This window comes from Phaethon lepturus, unplaced genomic scaffold, assembly GCF_000687285.1.
Source record: "Phaethon lepturus isolate BGI_N335 unplaced genomic scaffold, ASM68728v1 scaffold19399, whole genome shotgun sequence".
NCBI classification, from domain to species: Eukaryota; Metazoa; Chordata; class Aves; order Phaethontiformes; family Phaethontidae; genus Phaethon; species Phaethon lepturus.
In genome coordinates this window covers 11,416-29,323 of record NW_010563023.1, presented here as the reverse complement: position 1 = coordinate 29,323, position 17,908 = coordinate 11,416, and the positions used below count along the sequence as shown (strand labels likewise).

Here is a 17,908-nt window from a genome sequence, read left to right as displayed (position 1 = left end):
TTGCTTGCTTTCTCTCTCTCTCTTTACTGTGAGATCTCTTGGTGTTAAAACTGTCAGACTACTACTGCCTGGTAAAGGTGGCTTTATGATGTGTATTAATGTTGAATTGTCATTTAAAGGACGAGGAGGTAGGAAAGGGATATGTTACCATTTGGTTTAAGCTCTCGTTAGAAAATGCTGACAAGGAAATAGAAAGGTAGATTTGTTACTTCAAACAGTAAACAGCTTTGAACAGTGCACAGAAATTGCCACTATGTAGGGTAAGAGCTATTAATGGCAAATGAATCTGTGTTCCCAGGCATATTTTGCTGTTTCTTGGTACAGTGGATCCCTGTTTCTCTGTGTCAAGATCTGAACCAACGGCATTGTAAATTAAATAATATTTATTTACTTATCATCTGGCTTAGCTGACAACTGTTTTATTTTCTACAAGTTGATCTCCTCTTTTAGCTGAAAAGCTCTTTTGCAGGCTGCAAGTTAATTGCTGAGACTTGAAATTCATGTGACCAAGTGCTATAAGCTAACACAATCTTACTTAAGTAGGTAGTGTACGAAGATTTTTTATTATTATTATTGCTGTAAGGCGCTGTCAGAAGACCAGTGAGACTGTCTAGCTTTGAAAGAACTGAACTCAGTTCGCAGAGGTTTGCAATGATGCTTTATCAACCTGGCACCTTACTGCAATGTTAGACTCAGAATATGGTTAAAAGACCATGTGCTTGACTGTCACAGCAGTATTAATTTGCAGTGTTTCACTGAATGTAATCTTATGTAGTCTGTTGTTTGTACTCCTCTAAAACTGATAAATCAAATCCAGACCTGGAATACCAGTGTATGAACTTAACAGATGTGCTGCCATAAGGGACCTGCTAGGTTATAAACTGCAGAGATGATCTTTTTCTATTTCAGATTCCTAGCTTGCTCCAGGGAGATTTAGGAACCACAGAAGTAAGGTGGAAGGTCACGCGTTAGGACGGTAGCACCCACCCAGCACTTGACGTTGGGTGTAATTGTCAGGAAATCCACCTCTAATCGTTTTGTTATTCAGTCATAGCATTCTGCTGAAGCTCCCGAGCAAAAGTAGGGCAAGAATGACTTCAGTAGCTCTGTGTCCAGGTTTTCTTAGGTGAAAGATCACTTCGAGATGACACAGCTGAGTAGTCAGGCTGAAATCCTAGTTGGTATTTTATTAATTTTGCACCAAGATAAATCCTGAAATTCTGACAAACTCCGTGACAGGTGAAATTCCTTCTTGCAGAATCTGCTCAGCAAGAGGCTGCTCATTTCGTTCTGTTCGGAGGCAGGCAACAGGAGGGCAGCTTTATAATCAGCCCTCAAAGGAGCTCCGGCCGCCCCAGAGCCTTGGACTGATTGAATAACTCCTGGGCCTCTTCCCCTAGGCCTCCATCAGCAGGGGTCCTGTGGAAAGCAATCTCCCGCAGACTGGCACTGAAGTGAGCTTTAAACTACTATTTTCTGCTCTCCAGAGGAGCCTGGAGTACTAAAAGATAGATGGACTGCAGATATTTTATGAGAAACTGTCAGAAGAAGAGCAGAGTAAATGTTTTTTTTCTTCCTTCTTTAAGTCACATGCTGCATCACTGTAGAATTTCTCCCAGAATCTTTTACAGCGCAAGTTTGAAATTAATTGGTTGCTAACCTTAATTTCCCCCCTCCCTCTTCTTTCTCATTCTTTTTTTCCCTTCCTTTTTCTTTTTTTTTTCTTAAATATTCACTCAGAGGCCCTTTGCTTAACCACAGTTGCAGAAAATCAGTACCATTTGCACTGAAATATTTATAATGACAGAATGAAAAATTGGATTCATTTTCTGGCCTGTAGCCGAACAGTCTGCAAGTTTGTGCAGCATTGTTTAGCATCTCTCATTCCTTCCTTTCATTGGGGTCGTTTTCAGACACACACGCACGCGCTGCCCATGCTTCAGAGGAATGCTTAGCAAAACACAGAGCCATTTTTAATCTCAGCCTTGAGAAAACAACTTGTCTCTAACCTTGGCACCATTTGTGGGGGGAAGCAGAAGGCGGGGAGGGGGGTCCCCGGGAAGTGTGTAGAATCCCTCTTACAGGAGAGATTATAGAGGATGACATGCAGTAATCTGTCCTCTACAGCAAAGCAACGTACAGCTGGAATTCAGCAAGTTGCTTCAGTGTGTTGCAGGGGAGGCAGGGTGGACTTAGCACCAGGCTGGATAGCAGGATCTCTCCAGTAATCCCTGTTCTGCGAATTCCCTCGGTGGCCTTGGGAAACTCATTTGCCCACGAAGGAAGAGGTTGTCAAAACCTCCCTTTTGTGCATGAACACAGACCGTGCCTGTAAAAATGCCCTGTAGCTTCTTTGCACCTCCAGAAAACAGAGGATGCTGGAACTGTACATATTTACTTCCCTTGCAGCGATGGTGTGAAGGTGAAGTGGTTGATGTTTGCAAAGTGCTTTGAAAATGGAAGTGCAGATCCTCGGGCTCCAATTTGCATCCCCTGCCAGTATAAAAGGTACCTTGGTCAGACAGCCAAGGATTCCCTCAGTACACAGCAATTTCTGTTTATTTTGCTAGCTGGTTCTATATCACTCCCTTTTGGTCCTCACAGGCGTGTCTCAGACTCCGATGAATTCCAGGGAGTTTTAATTGATATAACAATCCCCTGGGGGCTATTATGATCTGTCATAAGTTCGGGCAGCCTTATGAATGCTTTAATGTGCACTGAGGACTGTGGTGGCCCAAGATTTGGATGTTTAGGCTGGGTGGATTTACAAAAATATACAGTGGCTGTATAGGAATTAGTCTGAAAATGTACACAATTTAGCAGAGAATAATAAGTCTCTGCAGATGTCAGACTGTTGTGCAGAAATTAATAGAGAAATGTATCTATGAAAAGTGGTGATTTCAAAAACCCTTAGAAATGATTCTCTGGTGAGTTCTGTAGACTGTCTTGACAATTGTGTTCGTTTCTGGAAAAGCCCTGTGGCCAAAATGTTAATACCTGATGCCTGAAGACCTTGAGATCATACTGGGTCCCCTAAGGAAGTGGGTTGAGTGCAGGGATCAGATTCTGTGAAGTGCTGAGAATCTCCTGAAAATGTAGGTGCCAGAAATTGCCTATCAAGGTTCCAAAATGTCAGCTTGCTGACTTCACCTGTATTGAATTTACGACATAGCTCTATTTCTGATAGCAGGTATCTGTGTATAGTACTAAATTCTGATCTCTCTTCCACATCGCTCATCTGAGCACAATTTTTTTATTTATTTGGTTTCTTCTGTTAGAACTTCAAAATGTTGGCTCCCTCTCAGTGGTCTTAGGAGCACAGCCCAAGCAGGTGTGCCTATAAGCAGTAGGAAGGGTTGGACATCTGCTGTAAGCGTCAGTACAGCTCGGTTAACACTGCACAGCGTTCTGTGGTTTGTGAGCAACGCACACTTTTTATCATTCAAAAGTTTCTTACCAACTTGCAGATTTGCCTTTTTACCGTGTTCCCCAAGATAGTTTGACAGGTCAGCCTGAAGTGATGAGCGTTCTGACACAAAATGCATTGTGTCTTAGAAATTTTGCCTGCAGTTGTTTTACTGTAGTATTGCTTTGATTTGAAAAGAAACTTTCTACAAAGTGGTGTAGTTTAGGATATAACAAAAAAAATTTCCAATATTGTGCTGCTTGTATTACAGAGATTTTCTGCTTATCCCTTACTGCTTTCTGATTTTCTTTTTTTTCTTCATATATGTAAATGGAGAACAGCATAATTTTTGTAATTTCTAACAGTTATTGAGAAGTAAAAATAATAGAGATGAGAAAGAATGTGAGCTTTAATTGCAAATATAAAATATGTTTTTAAACTGACACTCTGAAAGCGCATTTCCCTGACAATTTAATGACATTTTAAGGGAAAGCCATATCCCCAGAGTAGGCGCTTTCAAATCCAGAAGTATTTCTCTGGTGGAGCTGACCAGAACACAAATACACAGGTGTGTAAAATGCCTTAAGATGCTGAAAAGATTTGCAGGGGTGATAGACTGTAGACCAGAGTGAAGTGACAGCACAGGTCTTGCTGATGCTAATGGTACGGTACAAAACAGTTACTGAACATCAGGGACCGTAAAAGTAGCCCCCAAACAAATGTTTTATCTCATCGTTGAAGACAGTACCTTTCTGGGAAAGCTGCTTCCTCTGTGGGCCTGAACCGTTGTGTTGGTTTTGTTTTTCTGTTTGGAGTGCCAGTCTGTTTACTAAAGTTATTAGTTTATAGATTTTGCCAAGGTAAAGTAACTGTGAGAGCTTTAAATTAGAGTAAGTGCCACTTCTATGTGGCAGGTTCCTTTGAGGACTGATTAGAAAGCAGGCCTCCTGTTGCCTGCCCCTTTATGCATGGCACTATTGCTTGTGGTACTTGTTCATAGCTTACCTTTGAATTTATATAAGTGTGCACTGCGATATGATGAATCGCCCTCCGATAGCGAAGATTCTGCTTTTCTTTTTTTTTTCCCCCCTGGGATCAATCTAATACTTCACTTTAAAGAGTTATTTTAATTAGGTGGGTTTTATTGTAATGAATTAAAATAAACATGGAGTAGCAAATTATATAAGACTGCGAGGGTTATAGATTAGCCTCACCATAGCTACAGCACATCTTTTTGTAAAGGAATTAAAGTTCTGTATTTCAGACACTTTGGCACTAAACTCAGACAGCAAATGAGTCCTAAGTGTTGTCTCCAGTTATCTTCCTCCTAAACGTGATTCTTTTCGCAAAGATTGCCACGCTAAAACCCGGTCCTAACAGGGTGAACGCGGCAGCTGCAGGAGGCTGGATCCCCTAGCCCGAGACAGCCCGGGAGACAGGAGTACCACGGCATCACAAGCCAAACCCAGAGGTGAGGGGGGGCATTTCTTCAACTGTCAGTGCAGGGTCAAGGCAGGATCTAACGACGTGTCTGACTTGCAACGTGTCACTGGCCAGCTGTGTGACAGGAACCAGAATGACCAACCTCAAAGAATGACATTTGGTAAGGACAATACTTCCGCCCTTGTGGGGAGGAAAGAAAACGGCATAAAAGGATGCTTCTTTGTGTAGTACTTTTTGTTTGGAGGAGTAGGGGGAAGTATTAAAATGTAGGAGTCACTGTCTTACCCCTTTTGTAGGTTCTGAAAACAGGAGAAAGTGCGAGTAAAATTCCTCTCATTTAGCTGTGGTCACATTTCACACTTCTTCTACACAAATGCAAATGACAACAAAACAGAATACAATAGAGAATCCAGACTTCTGCATTTTACAACCAACAACCACAATGACAAGCATAAAATTTTATTGTCCTGGTACCACATGTTGGTAAACTCCGTATTTGTTGATTTACAGTGTGTGTCCTTACAAAATTTAGAGAAAAAGTGACTTTGTTTTAAAGGGCACAGTAGCATTCTGGTCTCTCTAAAAGTCACCTTGACAACCTGGAGTTTCTTGGACTGAAAAGGAGGGGACTCAAATAAGGTTGCTCTAATAACACAACGTTTCAACATAAGGTTCTTGACTGTCTAACTAGTTACCAGATATGAAGAGATAAAAATTGTCCTTATTTTGTTTTCCGACAAGTAGATTTGTAATTCACACACACCAAGCCTCCAAGCCTGCCACATAAGCACTGTCGCAGTTCCCACTATTCCTTGTTTGAAGAGCTGTAGGAATAAGGACTATAAGACGTCCAAGGTGGGCTGGCACAGTTACCAGCTGTGAAGGAAGCCAGAGAGCGAAAACCATGGGGGCCTCTGCTTATCAGCTCAGAAATCTTTGGCTGTTACCATCAAATCTGCTCAATCTGGCTTTCCTTGCAAACTGTCTTGAAGGAAAAAGATGCACCAATGTGCAACAGAGTTTGGGGCTGACTGTCAGCATTTAGAAGAGGGGGAGAGCTAGCAGAACTCCATAGAGTTTTTCCTTTTCTTTCCTACCTATTTTAAAATTGACATACCATGGAGGATGGGACATGTTTTCACCTGTATTCCTGATTTTGCGATCCAAAATACACACCAGTCCACTTATGTGTTCCCTTAACTGGGTGTATGTTCACTTACTAGCTGGATAACTACCAACTAGGATTTCCATGTACAAAAGCCAGATTTGGCGATTTTAAAACTGGTCTGGGTTTGATTTTAGCTGAGTAAAAATGGTGTTAGTCTCTTCAAGTTAATCTCGGGCTGATCCATAACCTCCAGCGTGCTGAAGGCTGTTGTACAAGGCCCCGTGCGCCGGCTGGCAGTGTGTGGGGAATGCGGATTCCGGGCTGTCCCTTTGCCACCTGATGAGCACAATGCCCAGCGCTGTGTCACGAGGTAGGGAGGTGGGCTCGGCGATCGATACAAGCGTGGGATGCGTCTGTCGGTGTAATAGGAGTGCAGACAAGTTACGGCGCTTTTCTTTCAGGCTGTATCAAGAAACCTGCCGTTTCATTTGTAATTTTGTTCAAAGGAATTCTTGTACATGCAGCTGTGGAAAACTGGAAAGGAGCATTGTTTTAAGGGTTGCCCTTGGCATATAAATCACAGCTCTGTGTGCTTCCCCATTTTAAGTGGATGACCTTTTGAATCTTATGGACAGACGTTTAAATTCTGGACATGTCAGTTGGTTTAAGATTTGAAATCAATCGTGATCCAGACTTTAAAAATAAAAAAAGGAAATTTGAGAAGAAGATCCACTTGGAAGGTCCCTTTTCACAACTCATAGAAAACTTCATTGCTGACTGAATAGATGTGTGTAAAATCCAGAATAATGTTTCATTTTAATCCCTGAAAAGACGTGTCAGGATTCAGCGAGAGAAACAGGAAGAGCAAGAAACGTGTAATGTTTCCAACAGGACATTTCTGTGCAATTATCAATTTAAGCTTCCATTATTTGTCACTAATTACTGCACTGAGCTGTTAAATATTTAATAGTAGTTTGTTTAATTGGGTTTGACCTATAAAGGAATCTGTACATAGCGTAGCTCCTGTTCCAGGAGCCAGTTCCTCACTCCCAGGTAGGCAAATTTATATTCACGTAAGATGAACACGTATTGTCAGACAAGGGTTTTGGATTTTGTTGTTTGAGTTTTTTTACCTCTCTCTCTCTCAGAGATCTATTTGTCTTTAAGATATCTAAAATCAGAGCATGAAGGAGGAGTGCTGGTCATGGATGTAAAATGGGAGGGAGTCAAACTTAAACTTGTGTATAGATGTTGTAGTTTAGAAAGCATCAGCATGATAAATCAAACATAACAAAGAAAAAAAATTAGAGCAACAACTAGCCCGTGAACATACGTGTCTGTAAAGCACTGATTTAATCCCTGAATATCTTATTAGGCAGTATTGCCTATCAAAGCTTGTTGTCCCTTGTTACTCTGTTGTACAATAGCTGCAGATAAACCTGGATTTGTTCAGATTTGGGTTCTGCTTGCTCTTTGCCTGGCTGTCTGACACAGTGAAGAGACTTCTGGCTGTGGCCTCTGCAGAAGGTATACAAGAATCAATCAGTACATGAGCAATATTCACTTTGTTTTAAACCCTGCAGGCCTGGCTCTGTTCTTACTTGTTCCTATCTTGAAACTCCCTTGATTTCAGAGGAGTTTCTCTTAATTTATACCAGGGTAATCATAACCATATTCTAAAGTAATAAGACTTTTGATATATTTCTCAGAAGTGCCTCCTTTTGCCTTTTTTGTTTAAGCTTTTATTCCCACTTAATGCACAATTTTCTTATTGGGGAAGGATGCTAGTGTATTAATTTCAAACATTTGCAGTATTACAAAAGCCTTGTTTTTCTACAAACAAGATTTAGACCTGGATCCTGATTAACAGTACAGCCCCTTTGCAGCATAAAAGAACAGGAGGTTTCCCAGTTTCAATGAATTGCTGTGAGCATGTCCTAACCATTGCCCTCTCTCACCATCCCCATCATCTTATCATTTATGGGGGTAATACATGCACCTTGCCTGTGCAGCCAGGCACACCTTGCCTGAAATGGAAGAGGTTGTTGTAAGTTCCATTGCATTTCAATAAATGCCAAACAGGGCAAGGGAGACTTATAGAAGGCTATTGCCTGGCACCATAGGTTAACACAGCCTTGGAGCTACTCTGATTTATGTCAGAGGCTTCACCAGGAGCCCCCTGCCAATGCCCGTAATGAGGAGGGTGCAAGGATGGTGAACAGACACCTGTGTTTGTGTCTCTTCTCTTCTGGTGACAGTGATGAAAGTCTTATTTGCTGTACCTAGGATTATATGTCATTCTTTTCCATACAACAAATCTGTGATATATGTACTCACATATAATAATGAATCCAAAAAGGAATCATTGACATTTTACTAGTGCCTTACTGGAAGTCTCTGAAGAAAAATAGGTGTCGGGGTTTGTTTTTTTCTGGGTTTGGTTTTAATTTTCAGTTTGCATCCCTGAGAACATGCTATCCAATTTGAGATTTTTTTATCGGTTGATTTTCTCTGGCCCAGCTAGAAATGCTTGAGTAGAAGAACCAGAAAACTGGGAGTTTTATATAAATATGATAAGGAATATGATCTGGTTAGCAGTCATGCCATTTCAGAGACATTAATATAATATCAAATCATATCACATAGCTTAGGTGAACTAGTTTATGTGAATAACTGCAATTCAGTGTAGATTTTCCTAAATTGTCATTGTCAACAGTGGTCAATCATGACCTAAGATGACCATTTAATTGGCCATCGTGTCTGAGAGCAGACCTGATTCTCAAAGGCTGGTAAACATCAACTCACCACACATAAGTGGTATTTATGGACACATAAGTGGTATTTATGGGAACACAAATTCTCTTGGGATTTGGCCCCTTCTTTGTTGTGGAAACTCTGTTTTAGTTCAGATCAAATACTTATTTCCTTGAGAATCTCAAGTTTCAGAGACTGTATTTTGTTAGGTCTATGCTGGTGATCAAAATTGGCCTGGATGAAACTCCATGCCTACTTTAGTGCATTTAAAAAAATCATTAATACTCCTCCTGCTCTGCCAGCTGCACTGCAGTACTGGAGATGCTGGTGGCAGGGACACCTTGCCTGGAATTTTTCTGTTCTGTCCAGAACTCCAAAATCTCCATTTGGCTTCCTACTTCTCACCTATGAAAAACTATTAGGCATCATCTCCTTTCCAGCTCCCTCATTCACTCAGGATAAGTCTGACCATTAAAATCTGAATATATATTCATTTTTGCATCAGAAACATTGTAATTCCTGGGATGAAACATATCAGAAGCATTTGTTAGTTCCAAGATTTCAAATATTACAATTTAAGTCAATTTATTGAGGTTTGTGTTTTATGAAAGGAAGGGAGGAGCCTGGGAGGAAAAGCAATCTATGGCACATCCTCTGTTGATGAGTTTCAACTGAATTTGCTCTTTTTCTATTTCAGCCTATGTGAGAAATACAGAAGTGTTTACAATCTGAGTGTTCATAGATGCTCTGTCAGTGCAATTAAGGATTATAGCACAGAATGGACCTAGATATGTCCCTAACCTTCAGTTAACTCATTTGGTGGAGGTGGAGTGGTTACCCTTGCTGTGGGAACACAAATCCCACCTATATCACATTTTTACCGGTATAGCCTGAGAATACCATGTAACAGAATCTTCTTAACTGCTCCCAGCAGCAGTGGAGCCAGGACCTTAATGTTTTGGGACATTGAAAGTAAGTTTACTGCTTTGAAATGGCCCAGATATACTACTGAAACCAGCTCCTGACTATGCAGATTTGGTTTCATGTGTGATTTGGGGCTGGCTGAGCCTCTTCCTCTCCTGAGATGAACATCAGGGAAAAAAATCCTAACCCTGAGGTCTGTGAAGCTGTGAAATAGTCTCCCAAGAGGAGCATTGGAAGCTCTAATTAAAATTGGACTGGGCAAAACACTTGAAATTACACTATAGGCAATAATCCAACACTGGCAAGATGGGTGGAGAAAACGTCCTAATGGGTCTTTTCTGTCTTCAACAAATTCTTGTTCTTATCTTTTATTATGCTATTTCACCATTAAAGAAAATATATATATTTCTAGATGACACAGTGTCATCTAGAAAGTATTATAAGATGCTATTGTGAGCTGAGTAAGATGGTGTTAAATGTCAAAAGAAAATGCAACAGTTTCTCTGCAGGTTCACAGTGATTATATAGAGACAAGAAAAAGAGAAACTGACTGTAAACGAGGGACATCAGTGCAGTGTTTTTCATCTGTAAGACAGTGGCAAACGTCTGCAATATACATGTTTATCATTTTGACATTTTATTTCCTATTCTCTGCTTATGAAGAATAACCACATTCCACCAAACCTAACACAGGTGTGGAAAAGTCATATACTGTAACTATGTACATCACTCAGATTGCTGGAGACGTCTTCTATCCAAATGTTTAAAATCACTCCTAAAATGTAGACTACATATCTTTTTACATCTTAATTTACAGTATGTATTTAACCTTAGTATCTCACAAATCTAAATATCTCATAAATTTTGTCTTGGGTATAATCATATTACAGTTTACCAGGAAAGAACCCTGCCACAATATAATGGGGCTTTGACAAGAAACTCTGGGCTGCAGTACTGAAGCAGTACAAGTTTGAAGAAAGGGTATAAAAATCAGCATTTACTGAGACTTTTCTTACAGTTATGTCTGAATAAGTTTCATTTATTTGTTTTTGGTGTTACCGCTTAATGGCTTAATGCCCCCCTTCCCTCCTCCTCCGCACTCCTTTCCACATGATGCAGTATTTCAGCAGTTCCCAAGGCAGAGCTTTCTGCGTGAGTGGTCTTACATCATGAAAGTAACATCTTACATCATGACAACCAGTTAAGTAAAGAAGCATCAGGCCAAAGTTCTGGGAACCATGTTGACACTGTAAAACTGCAGTTTTGATTTGTCATTACCACCACGCTTAAGATTTTGCTCGTCTTGCCTTTTCCACCAGCCTTTCTTTTGTCCCCTTCGCTTCTGGAAAATCCAACATCCTCTTGTTAGCTGCAGACAGTTTGAAAAGTATGGTACAGGGTAAGAAGTTGGAATAAAAAGAAGGGAAGAGAAGCAGAAAATCTTGATTAGAAAGTATAATTTAATAGAACGTGTATTGAACCAAATGTATTGATTAATGTGGAAGATATAGTACTTCTATTGATTCAAACTAGAGATTTAGTACTAAAAGCTGTAAGCCAAAAAGCTGTTGCAGATTGCTACAAAAGTCAGTTTAATGCTGTCCTTGAGAATGCCTTCACAAAGAAATTCTTCTAATGTTTGAGGAGTAGGTAGAATGCGGTATATGTCAGTTTGATCCCGGAGGGTTTTATTTTGTACTCTAATAGCTGTTACGAGCCTACATTATATCCAAGGAGTAATTTTCCTTAGGGGTGCCCAGCTCGCTTTGTGTCAATATTCTAGCATTTTAAGTCACGTACAGTATATGCTTCTGGGAACAGTGCAGGAGCCAGCCAGACTCATAATGGTCTGCATTCATTAATAAAGGCAGAAGCTTCTGTCCCTCCATTGCCCACTACAGGGATGCCTCCCTGGTCTTCAGGGACCCGTACAGACACATTTAAAGAAAGCTTTATTTTGAGTGGGCAGGAGATGAAATGCAGGACTTGCAGGCATTTCCTAAGTCAGCTATATGCCCGAGCACAGGGGTGACCTTAATGGGTCAGAGAAGAATGCAGGTCAAAAGACTTATTATCCAGCCTGTTGGAAACCAATTGCTTTTGTTAAAAAAAAAAAAAAAAATTGTAGCTCTTAAAGGTTGATAGTAATGTAGAGTTTTGTTTTACAACCTGGAACTGTATTGCAGTGCGGTGCATTTTTTTTAATGCAAAAAAATAACAAGATGATCCGTAATGTACATAGATAAAGGACTCCAGATAAGTGATAACATGGAGGGTACCATAATTACTTAATCAGTGATGATTGATTATTCATGTTTATGTTCTCGAACTAAGGAAAAACAACATGCTGCTGTGGTACTGTTACCATCTGTTGAAATAATGCATCTACATTTCATCTTTGTATTTCTTCACATGTACCCTCTTTGCACTGTTTGTCAGTTACAACCATGTCTTGTTTCATCTAGTCATAGAAAACAGAAGTTCCATTTAAATTGAATACAACCGCAGTTCGCATTAAAGATTCCAATGGGCTAGTGAGTCTGTGGCTATCTGTGGATTTTTTTTTTCTTTGTTAATTTTGATGCTGTGGGCAGGAACTTTTTGCAGGCTAATACTTGTCATGTTCTCTCTCAAGCACAAGGACATAAACCAAACAACAAAAAGTATTATTACCTCTTTTGTCTCGAGCATTTTTTTTGCCATGGAGATTCTTCCACCCGGTATTATTGTGGAGTATTTGCATGTTTTTAACTCCTTAATGCTAACAACAGGGATATCTCAAAGCATTTTCATCCAGAAAAGTGATGGCATATAATTTTATAGCAGTTCACGTAACAGTTGGGATTCTGGATTCTGCAGATATCTCTAGGAACAGGGCAAATGCATTTTAAGAGTTTATTTTGCTTGTGAAATATATTGAATTCCAGTTTTCCCAGGTAATATACCTGTTTTACAGATAATATTGAAACAGAGAAACTGGGGATGTAGGACAGTTTTTCTGGCTCATTTTGTGTCTAATGCGATAATAAATGCAGTGACACGCAGACCTCCTGCTTCCCTGTTCCTCCATTTTGTGCACGCAGAGCTTGCGTTTGTGTTTGCAAACTAGTTTCTCCTCATGAAATCGCAGCTCTTGGAAATGTTAATGTAGCTATTGCTGAAGTCCAGGCAGGATCACGTTAAGAAAAAAATATTTTTCCCGTTCCATTGCTAAGTAGGAAATGGAGATTTTTGCTTCGTAGGGAGACTACCTCATAATTAAACAGATGTGTTTATGTGCAGTCAAATTTGGGGGAGGCAAAGAAGGGGAGCGTATGATATCTCCTGTACTTAGCTAAATTACTTCTCTTTGGCAAGTGGATGCACTAATTGCTCCGAACTCAGGCAAACTAGTTTGAAGTTTCCGGAGGAGGCATGTTTCGAGCTCGTGTAGCGTGTCTTTAGTGAAGGGCAGCGTGCTCTCCGAGCCGCACAGGCGATCGCGACAGTGATACTGTGCTCTCCCCGGGTGTACCGCGCGCCCGTGTCCCTGCCGCGTCCCTGCCGGCGGGAGCCCCAAATTCTGTTTTTCCCGCTGCCGGGGAGGCGCGGAGCTCGCTGCACACCAGGCGAAGAGACTGTCAAGAGTCGAGATCTGCTGTGTGGATAATGGAGGAGAATTTTTGCCCTAAATTTTTAAACACAACACCCCTCATAAAAACAACAACAGTTCATAACTGGGATTAATGTTTGCAATTTTCAGACACTTAGACATGGGGTCTCCAATAGATGGCTTTTGGTGGAGTGGAATATGGCTCTCTGTGGGATTACAGAATTTTCCTCCTTTTCTTATCTCTCTCCTCCCATCCTTAGCCTGCTTGTCTTGTCAACGTTACACTTCTGCAGTGCTTCCACTTTGTATTTTTTTTTTTGCCACTTAGACAAATAGGTATTTCTCCGTAGTCCCTCACCTTGGGGGAGCTTTAACTCCGTTGGAAACCGTGTTTTGTTTTGACTGTTTGCAATAAGTATAGTTGCCTTTTTAAGGCCTAAACTGCTCAATGCATTTCCTCATGTTTGTATCCCGCCCTGTCTCGTTTTTCTGTGCAACACTTGTGGTTTTTTCTATTATCGCTTCATTATCTCTAGAGAATCTAATTTTGCACCAGGGCCTGGGAGTCAGGGACATGAGAGCAGGGGCAAGTCAGTCCCTATGCTGTGTTCTATTTTGTCTCCTTCGTATTTGGACCTTTTTATTTTTTAATCAAAAACGTCATTGCAGCCAGAGTTACGGCTACACTTCTAAAACACCTTTTGACTGCTTCATATGCAACTGTTCATCCAGCTCCAAACTGATTATGCATTTCTCAGTTAGTGAAAAGAAATAAAAAACAGGCATGACTGACATGCTTGCTCTCAGTAGATCGAAACAAAAGACACACACCCGCACCCCCCCCAAATATTTCTGCAAATATAACAACTGGTTTATGACTTCACCTACTCAGAAACAGAGAAAAAAATCAGGATTCAGGCTGCCACCCCATATTTAACTTGTCCTGTTGTTTCTAGGTACTGCGGGGTCTCCAATAAGCTTGTGGTGTTACGCTGTAAGTGCTGCAATAAATGGACACAACAGGATGACAAAAGGGCCGACTGTCAGGCTTAACTCTTAATTTCCTTGCTTTTGTGGCTTAAAGTCAGTCAGAGCCCATTACCTGTGACCAGCCAACATTTTAGTCTGCAGCTATTGTTACTGCTTTACAGCATTTTGAAATGATTTTATGGGAAGGAGAAGCAGCTAGATGAAATCAAGTGGTAGAGTGTATTTTTTTAACACTCTCTGGCCTTGGACGGTCTGGAATTCCTGCCATCAGCATTAAATCATTTTGTATTCACATCTGGAAATTGCATCTTTGAGTGTCACTGGGTCATTTTCCTTTAATCTTGAGAATGGCACTACATTAAAAATTCCTCAGTCTTACTGTAAGATCCTTTCCTTGCCAAAAGTCCCATGAACTATTGTTTGTGTGCGTGCACAGTTTAGGGAGAGAGAAGGAGGAAGGAGGGAGAACTATCAGGCTGGTCTGCAGTCATGCTGTATTTCACATTTGTTTCACCAAAGCTGCTGTTTCCATGCAGCTCTGGAGGGTATGGTTCAGTAGACGTTCACTTCGTTGAAAATGATGACTGTCTTTTGGGAACAGGTTCATCCTGAAGTGCGTTAGTCCAAAAGGGTTTTAAGACAGATTAACTTAATAAAGCAGAGTGAAGGGGCTGGACGTGCTGCGAGCAGATCGTGGGACGTGACACCCCTGCCCTCTGGGTCACCGGCCCAACTCTGGCCCAGATCACTAGTGGGAAGATTCACCACTAATCGGTGGCTGCCCTGTTCTCCGAGAAGTGCCATTGGCAGACCTTTTCCAGTGATCTGTGGATCCAGTCTGCATTGTAGAAGACTTCTTAACACATAGTGGGTTGGATCCTTGCTCTCGGCTCGATACTTGTGAAGGATCTGAGCCAGTGCAGGCGTCGAAATAGCATCTCTCATCCCTAAATTGGCCGACTTGATTAGAGCAGCAGTAGGCAGGAGGGTGAAACTTGTGTTTGCTGCTGGATTTGGCGATTACTCATACGGGAAAGGAGAATTTCACACTCCAAAGCCCACACTGTCACCTCACATAAGGCACTGCATTCACTCTAGGAAAAATACCTGTGGTTTTTGGTGACCGAAGGAAGGGCTGTGGCAGCCCCTCCTGTTTTCTCATCAGCCTTTGAGCTCTCTGCTAGGCACAGAATGACTCTTCCAGAATACACTGTGCTGTACTGTTTAGGGGGAAATAGGTTCCAGTGCACTAAAACATTTGAAGTGGTGCTACAGTCTAGGAAGCACAGTCCAATTAGCATATTTTGGGGTTGTAGGCAGCAAGGTCTTTTATGGCCTTTAAAGATCCCTTCCAACCCAAACTATTCTATGATTCTGTGAGAAATAAACGCACTTCTCATTTGCATGATGCATAAACCATGAGCCGTATGTAAGCAGACACCAGCACCGCTGACCCGGTGTGCAGTTTCGCGTACAAGGAGGGGTCGAACGTACTCTGTTTCCAGTCCATCATTTTGCGAGATATGTTGGGAGAATCGTTTTTGCATCTTTCTTTCTCACAGAAATGCCTGTCCTGTGACTAAGCTGTTCCTTATGTTTTTGTTACAGAATCATACGATGACCCAGCACAGCAGTTAGTGCAAGGCCCGTCTCTTCCAGAGAATTCTTTGTGGCACAAAAAGGGAACACGTTTTACTCTTTGCACGAAACTTTCATTGTTAATGTATATTATTCAGAAACATTGTATTGTACCATAAAACTTGTATTATCGAAACTGTTGGATGTTCATGTGTTTGAACTTTTGAGCACCGGATAGACTTCCTGTATATAAAGTGTTGCACATGTATTATGTTGTCTGATACTAAAATGGTCTTATAAAGACAAGTGGACTTGGGCCCTATTCAAGAAAGAGACAAATAATAATAATACTGTGTGAGGGGAAAAAAATAGCTTAAGAAAAAGTGTCATTTTCAAGGAGGAGGGAGAAGGTAATAGCTATGTTCCATTACAGCTCTGTTTGGCCTTCCTTTCTTTTAAACTTCAGTCTAGAAATCTCTTTTGGTATGCAAACGGATGAATCTAAGACTATTTTTTATTGAAGATTCTTGCAAAAAAATATGAAGAGACTCTTTCTCACAGAGCAGGAACCCACAGTTGAATAAGGCCCGTATATATATTTGTAAGCCTTGCGATATGACAGATAGCATTACCATATATGCAATAGTTGTTATGTAGATTGTCAAAGAAATTTTTTTTTCTGGATACCATTTGAAGCTTTGAGTGTTCAAGACTTTCCTTAATGATTTCACACGGCCAAATTCTTGAATCAGTTGAACTAACCTGTATGTTACTGTTATTAATGTTTACTCTGCGGTCTGAACCTGGAGATTACTGGAATTGTTTTCCAAATGGAAATAAATTCAGTTTACCATTATGTGTGAGCGTGCTTGTGTCTTGTCTTTTTCCTTTGAAAGTAGCATTATCATTACTCCTGCTGTAGTACTTAAAGACCACCAAGGTCTGGAATCCGATTGTATCAGGACCTATACACTGCTTGGTAGGAGAAGGTCACTTTTCTCAGCGCTGGGCATTTAACTAAACTTAAGGAGAGAAACAGATCTGCTGGCCCAGTGCAAGGCAATGCATGCTCGAGGGTAATATTCACTTTTTCTGGTTTTCTGTGTTAGTTTGTTTTATTTGGCAGTCTCAACAATGTCATACCTGTACACTTGACGTGTTGGTTGCCAGAGGAGTCGCCGCACATCTTCCATCTATAATTATCGGCGTATTTCCATGTGATATTTTTTAGTGAGTTGGGTCTAGTACTGACAACTGGCAGCCACAACTCTGCTGGTAGCACTGTTAACCTCTCGTCCCTCACCCTTTCTTCTGACATGGGTAGCAGCATTGGAGGTGGTGCACGCTACGGGATGATGCTCGCGAGCACCGTGGCCCTGGAGGAGCTGTCACGAGACCTCACAGCTTTGCTGGGGTCTGAACTGTCTCCTGACTGCCTGCCATTTCGAGAAGAAAGGAGGGGATAAAAACGCCTTGTCTACCAGTAACCCCCACTACTCCAGCTCACCTGCAAAAGAGGAGCAAAAAACCATTCTCCAGCTATTTTAGTATCTTACACTATTGCTGGAATTGCTGGTTTTATCCCATGGAAACCAGCGTTGCTGAAATACTGCAGTTAAAGAGCTGCACATCACAACAGTCCAAATGGCTGGAGCTGGTTGCCTATTGCTGTCAGGGTAGATATAAAGTGTGATTTCCAGTTTGCTGAATGTCACATTTTGACTCTCCACAGATGGAGGAGGAAAGAAGTGAAGTCTGAAAGTATCAGGTTACCAGATATTACAAGAAAAAATGTGTCACGTTTGAAACTCCAGCTTTGAGAATATTGTGCATATTTTGCCAAATACAAAAAAGAAGTTCCTGGGTTTCTTTACAAATATCTCATTTGTGCTGACAAAAGGATAAATACAAGCACGAGTACACAAAGCTTGTAAAATGCCAGTTCTATTTATAAGCCAGAAACTGTTCCCATTCTTACTCTCATTAATATATTACTCATCTCAGCCAAATTGAATGTGATGATATGTTCTTTATTTTTGACAGGTACCTTAAAGGATATAAGACATTTCAGCCCTCATGTGTGAAAGTGTGACATATTGGTTAAGACTGAAAA

General features: G+C 41.0%; 1 long non-coding RNA gene across 1 annotated transcript in view; it reads left to right on the top strand.

The window, feature by feature from the left end:
• The window catches only part of LOC104626531, a 30,618-nt gene extending 13,967 nt beyond the window's left edge, over positions 1-16,651 (top strand). The window contains exon 3 of the long non-coding RNA XR_738089.1: positions 15,826-16,651. This is a non-coding gene — a long non-coding RNA (uncharacterized LOC104626531). The remainder of the gene's footprint in view (positions 1-15,825) is intronic.
• Positions 16,652-17,908: the final 1,257 nt, after the last annotated feature.